At 55.5% G+C, this 6639-nt stretch overlaps 1 protein-coding gene across 2 annotated transcripts in view; it reads left to right on the top strand.

The window, feature by feature from the left end:
• Window positions 1-1934: 1934 nt before the first annotated feature.
• Window positions 1935-6639, top strand: part of DPEP1 (dipeptidase 1) — a 20987-nt gene continuing 16282 nt past the window's right edge. The window contains exon 1 of one of the 2 annotated variants that reach the window (XM_017871339.1): window positions 1935-2028. The gene's annotated coding sequence lies outside the window, so the exon portion shown is untranslated. The remainder of the gene's footprint in view (window positions 2029-6639) is intronic. The other variant, XM_017871356.1, reaches the window with a different exon arrangement.

The raw sequence follows: 6639 nt of genomic DNA, 5'->3' as shown, positions 1-6639 counted from the left end.
CCAGCTACTCAGGAGGCTGAGGCAGGAGAATGGCGTGAACCCAGGAGGCAGAGCTTGCAGTGAGCCGAGATTGTGCCACTGCACTCCTGCCTGGGCGACAGAGTGAGACTCCATCTCAAAAAAATAAAAATAAAAAAAAAAATTTCATTGCCCTAAATAGAAACCCATTCCTATTAGCACTCACTCCCCACTTTTCTTCATAGCCTCAACAACCATGAATCTGCCTTCAGATGGAGTCACTTATTCTGGACATTTCATATAAATGGAATCACATGACATGTGGTCTTTTGAGTCTAGCTTTTCTTTCTTTTCTGAGACAGGCTCTCGCTCTGTTGCCCAGGCTGAAGTGCAATGGCACAATCATAGCTCACTGCAGCCTCAGCCTCCTGAATTCAAATCCTCCCGCCTCAACCTCACGGTAGCTGAGACTACAGGTATGCACCACCACACCCGACTATCTGGCTTGTCACTTAGCAACATGTTTCAAGGTTCTTCATGTTATAGCATGTGTCAGCATGTCACTCTTCTTTATGGCTAATACTCCACTGTGTGAAGAGACACTTTTTTTTTCACTTTTTTTTTTTTTTTTTTTTTGAGATGGAGTCTTGCTCATCACCCAGGCTGGAGTGCAGTGGCCGGATCTCAGCTCACTGCAAAGCTCCGCCTCCTGGGTTCACGCCATTCTCCTGCCTCAGCCTCCGGAGTAGCTGGGACTACAGGCGCCGCCACCTCGCCCGGCTATTTTTTTTTTGTATTTTAGTAGAGACGGGGTTTCACCGTGTTAGCCAGGATGGTCTCGATCTCCTGACCTTGTGATCCACCCGCCTCGGCCTCCCAAAGTGCTGGGATGACAAGCGTGAGCCACCGCGCCCGGCCAAAGAGACACATTTTATTTATCTGTCCCTCTGTTGGGCATCTGGGCTCTTCCCACATTTTGGCTAATTAAATTGTCCTGCTGCACACACCGGTGTAGTTTCTTATTAAATTGTCCTGCTGCAAACACCGGTGTAGTTTCTTATTAAATTGTCCTGCTGCACACACCGGTGTAGTTTCTGTGTAAATGTATGTAGCTATCTGTTGGGGTGATGAGACCCAACACAGGTCGCGGGGGTGACAAAGTCCGGCGGACTCAAAGGATTGAGCAAAACTTTGAGACAGAAAAAGGCGGGACACCAGGGGACCATCGCTATCATGGAGGCGGTGACGGCCCGAGCTCTGGGAGCCCACGGTATTTTCTGGTAATCCAACAGAGAAACAGGTGGTGAGAACGTGGAGATCAAAAGAACACGCTGTATTAAGCACATGACTTACAGCTGAGACAGTTTAGCATTTTTTTTTTTGTGGAGCAGGTTCTGCTACTTGAGATAACGGGAACAGGAGCCTAGGAGGGCTAGAAGCATGGAGCCAGCAAGTCTAGACACATTCCCGAGGACTTTAGGCAAGCCTTGCCTCAGTTTCCCTCCAACACCTATCTGTCTTACTTGTTGGTATATATGTTGTATTTTCACCACTAAAATGCATAAGAAAAAGGACACGGATGGCTTACGTGTGCTGATGTGTAGCGTTCTCTAAGATCTGACATCACAGAGCTGAACAGCACAGCTGTGCACACACTGCCCTGGCTGTGAGGTGGCACGTCCACACATGAGGAAAAACACTGCCGGGACATCGCAGGGCACTCTCAGGAAATGAGGAACCTGCTGAAGAAGCTTCTAGCCTTGGGGGAGGTCAAGAGCTGAGCCATCTCCTGGAGCAAAGTTCCCTCCTCCTCTCTCCCTCCTCCAGCCCTTCCTTCCCACCCCTGGCCCTTTCTCTCCAACCTTCCCCTCCCCTCCTCCATTTCCCTCCTCTTTCTACTTTCAGAGAACACAGGGTTCCTGCAGGAAATGGGGCAGTTTCACCTTCCTGAGGAGGGGCCTGAGAGGGGCAGCAGGTGGCCGGGTAGGGCCAGCCCAGCTGTGAGGCTGGCGTGGGAGCTGCCTAGGCTGGGGCCTTGCTGGGGAGCAAGCCTGCATTGCAGAGGCCAGGGTGAGTGGGCTGGGGAGTTGGTGGGCCGGGGTACTGGGGTGCCCACCTGGGGTGGTACAGGCCCGGGGACCCCAGGACACCACCGCGGGTGGAAGCTGGGACCAGGTGTGCGGGGCAGGGGACACGGCGGCTTCCCGGGATTCTAGGAGGTGAGAGAGCTGCTGTCAGACCCGCTGCTGTCCTCTCACTGGCCCTCCCCATGGTCCCTAGGATAAGGTCTGGACCCGCCGGGCCCTCCAGAGGCCGCACACCCCTGCTTGTCCACTGTGCCGGCTGTTCCTTTCTTGCGGACCCCGGTGCAGTCCTAGGCACCCTTGGGACTCAGCTCATGTGCCCCTTCCTCCAGGAAGCGTTCCCAGAGGCTGTGTGAGGAGCACCCAGGCCCCGGACTTATTCTCTGTTCTGGAATTCTGTGCACAGTCATCTGCCCTCCTGCCCAGCTGAGAGCAGGGCCCCTTGTCCGGACCCACATTTTTCTTCCAGGTGGAAAGAATTTGCTGAATGGAAATCAAAGCTGTGGCCGGGCGCGGTGGCTCACGCCTGTAATCCCAGCACTTCGGGAGGCCGGGCGCGGTGGCTCACGCCTGTAATCCCAGCACTTCGGGAGGCCGGGCGCGGTGGCTCACGCCTGTCATCCCAGCACTTCGGGAGGCCGGGCGGGTGGATCACGAGGTCAGGAGATTGAGACTGTCCTGGTTAACACGGTGAAACCCCGTCTGTACTAAAAATACAAAAAATTAGCCGGGTGTGGTGGCGGCACCTGTAGTTCCAGCTACTCAGGAGGCTGAGGCAGGAGAAGGGCGTGAACCCCGGAGGTGGAGCTTGCAGTGAGCCGAGATCGCCTGGGGGAAAGAGCGAGACTCTGTATCCAAAAAAAAAAAAAATCTGCGCCCTGGTTGGGGTTGGGGGAGCTTCAGGGTTATCACAGGACATTCTAGAGAGAAAGCCTTGGGCATGGGGGAAGTTGGAGTCTGGAGTTGTGGCGGGAGTAGTGAAGGGCAGACCCCCCTTTGGTCCAAGGCTCTTATACAGCAAAGCTATTTTCATGGTGAGGGTCAAGCAGCCTGTACATCTCTTGGTGAATTCTTGCTGATTGGCGTCTGACCCCATGGAGCCTCTCAGTGGGTGTCATGGGTGGAAGGAGCATCTAGAGCCTCCAAATGTGTAAATGCCTCTCAAACGCCTCCCGCTGGGCCTCAGCTTCGACTGACACATCCCCAGGTGGAAGCCAGGAGCAGACGGGGAGGGTCCCTCAGTCCCTGCGAGCAGCTTCAGGGGGAGGGACATCAGCTGAGGTGGACGAGCAGCTTCACGGGGAGGGACGTCGGCTGGGGTGGATGGACGCTGAGTCCCAAAGCAGCCTCTCAGAGCTGCCCCGAGGGGTGGCTTCAGAGGTGGGGCTGAGGCTCCCGGCTCCCACTGGGGACAGAGCGGGCAGGTGGGCCTGGCAGGGCAGTGGTGCCTGTCTACACACAGCCCTGGAGTCTCTGGACCTGTGTCCAGTGCGTACATCCCGGCTCCATCTCCCATTAGCCAGGTGGGCTGGGCCTGGCTTCTCTGCCTCAGTTTCCAAGACTAGGGGACAGGTAACAGCAGCCTTGCTCTCGGGGGTGGCAGGGTGTGGGTTAAAGGGCAGGACAGCCATGGAGACAGTGGTGACTCCGAGCACCTGCTCCGCCTTCCCAGGTCCTCAGAGCCCACTCTGAGGGATGAGCAGCTGGTTCTTGGGTGAAGTGAGCCCCTAGGACTCCGCCTTGCAGGACCCCGCCTTGCAGGACCCCGCCAGGCCCCGGTGAACTGGCCCCACAGGGTCTCGTTGGGATTTGGCCACCAGAGGGCAGCAGCTGCAGCAGCCAGACAGGCGGTCAACACCGGGGCCACCCGCTGTCCTGGCCAGCCGTGGGGTGTGAATGGGAGAGGAGGGGGACCAAGCCCGAGGCTCGCCTTGGCCCCTGAGTGTCCACCCATTTCACAGATACTGAGGCCCAAAGGCGTAGGGCTCAGGCATCCCCCACGTGTCCTGTCCCCAGGCAGGAGAATCACTTGAACCTGGCGGGGGCAGAGGTTTCAGTGAGCTGAGATCACACCACTGCACTCCAGCCTGGGTGACAGAGCAAGACTTCATCTCAAAAAACAAAACAAAAACTGAATTTAAAATGCTCCCTAACCTCCAGCTGGGGTGTGCAGCAGGAGGCTGGCTCCATGGGGCTTCGGGGACTGGGCTGGGGGTTCCGGGGGGTGAGGAGTCAGTGCTGTGGGGATGGGGCTCAGAGCCTGGAGACAGACAAGCCAGGAGAGGCTGGGACCTGTGCCCTGGAAGGACAGAGGCAGCGGGTCCAGGGGTCACCCACTCAGAGGCTGACTGAGCACAGTTTCAGGGAGCAGTATGGCCCAGCCTGCTGTGAGAGGATCAGAGAGAGATGGGCAGAGAGCAGGGGAGACAGCGGCTGTGCTGGGAGCTGTGCCACGAGGGGTCGTTGGATGGAGGAGGGGGTCGCCACGAGGCATCCGCACCCCCAGGACAGTGAAGACCCAGCGTGCGCAGCTGACCTCGAGGACAGGGCAACTGCTCCACCAGAATGTTCCCAGAAGGCGTGGATGCTTCTAGTCCCAGCACTGGGAGGTGCAGGAGGATTCCTAGGTGGTTTAAAGAGGTTCCTTGAGGTTTGTGATCTTGAATTCAAAGTAGCACCCATCGGGACAGCTGGGCCTTCTCTCCTTAGCACACTCAGTGAAGGGCAGTGCTGGCAGGAAGTGGGCAGGAAGCGGCCAGGTTTTACTGAGAGGCAGGACAGCTCCAGAGGAGATGATGGAGTCTGGCAGGGAATGGGGCAGGCGGCTGGAGGTCCCGGGCGGACCCTGGAGCAGAAGGGGAAAGGAGGGGTGGGCTGTTGGGACTGCAGTGAAGGTCTGGCCCCACTCGAGCAAGGTGGGAGCAGCACAGGTCATTGCAGGTGAGGGAATTGCTTGGCCAGGGTTGGGCACAATTCTCTCTTACTGAAATTGCCAGGAGTTGAGACAGGGTGGAGCTAGAACAAGGGAGAGGGGGCAGCAGAGAGGTGGGGTGCTTACGGCTCATGCGTGAAGCCCCTGGGGCACGGCATGGAGACTCGTGGCTAAGGTAGGAGAGGGAGGCGGGCACCAAGGCCCAGGGGCCCTGAGAGGTGAGGGGGAAACTGCTCGTACCTCACAAGGCCACGGGAGCTCCCTCAGCACAGTCCCTGTGTAGAGGAATTGCTCAGGTAACGTGAGCTCTGAGGCTTGTGCACATGTTGCACAGAATGAGGTGGAAATATCCACGCCGGGAGGTCTCCAGGCCATCTGGTCAACAGAAACCAACAGCATGCAAAGGCCAGGAGCCCACGCCCGTGCCAGTCTGTGCCTGGAAATGCTGGAAGGCGGCCGGGCACCGTGGCTCACGCCTGTAATCCCAGCACTTTGGGAGGCCGAGGCGGGCGGATCACTTGAGGTCAGGAGTTTAAGACCAGCCTGGCCAACATGGTGAAATGCTGTCTCTATTAAAAATACAAAAATTAGCTGGGCGTGGTGATGGGCACCTGTAATCCCAGCTACTCGGGAGGCTGAGGCACAAGAATCACTTGAACCCGGGAGGCGGAGGTTGCAGTGAGCTGAGATTGCACCACCACACTCCAGCCTGGGTGATGGAGCGAAACTCAGTCTCAAAAAAAAAAAAAAAAAAAATCATTCTAAGTCAAGAAAAATTAAAATTTTAAATTATTAGCGTGTGTTTACCATTTATCTTCATATTGTATAATGCTTGGGTTAAATGCAAATAGGACTTAACTCATGCAGAATCTCCAAAATTGCACAATTCGCAATTTTATTTTAATTAGTTTGTTAGTTTATTTATCCATCTTGACAAGGTCTTGCTCTGTCAGCCGGGCTAGAGTGGTGAGATCACGGCTCACTGCAGCTTAAACCTCCTGGGCTCAAGCCATCCTCCTGCCTCAGTCTCCTATGTAGCCAAGACCACAAGTGTGTGCCACCTAGCTTGGCTAATTTTTGTATTTTTTGTAGGGACAGGGTCTCCCTATGTTACCCAGACTGGTCTCAAACTCCTGGCCTCAAGCGATCTTCCCACCTTGGCCACCCAAAGTGCTGGCTGGGATCACAGACACAAGCCACCAGGTCTGGCCTACATTATTTATATATTTACTTTTGAGACAGGCTGTCATCATGTTGCCCAGGCTGGAGTGCAGCCTCAGCCTCCCAGGCTCAAGCAATCTTCCCACCTCAGCTTCCCAAGTAACTGTGACTGCAGGCACACACCAGCATGCCTGGATAGTCTTTTTATTTTTTGTAGAGATGAGATCTCCTTATGTTGCCCAAGCTGGTCTCAGACTCCCGAGCTTAAGTGATTGCGGCACTGTTCCCCGGGCAAAATTGCACAATTCACATTTTGTAATTTATAGATTAATATATATTTTATTCTCACCAGAACAGTGGGAACCCTGCACACATCTGGTTTTATTTTGGTCTTTACATGTGCACATCCCACCAGCACCCTCTACCTTTGGCTTCCATAGGGGTGCCCCCCTTGCTCCCCTCTGCAGCCCCTGCCTCTCTCTGTTCCCCTCTCTGCAGCCCCTG

The sequence above is a fragment of the Rhinopithecus bieti genome, unplaced genomic scaffold, assembly GCF_001698545.2.
Source record: "Rhinopithecus bieti isolate Rb0 unplaced genomic scaffold, ASM169854v2 scaffold_1037, whole genome shotgun sequence".
In the NCBI taxonomy this organism is placed as follows: Eukaryota; Metazoa; Chordata; class Mammalia; order Primates; family Cercopithecidae; genus Rhinopithecus; species Rhinopithecus bieti.
The sequence above is the reverse complement of the archived record's forward strand: the minus strand, read 5'-3'. Positions and strand labels throughout refer to the sequence as shown.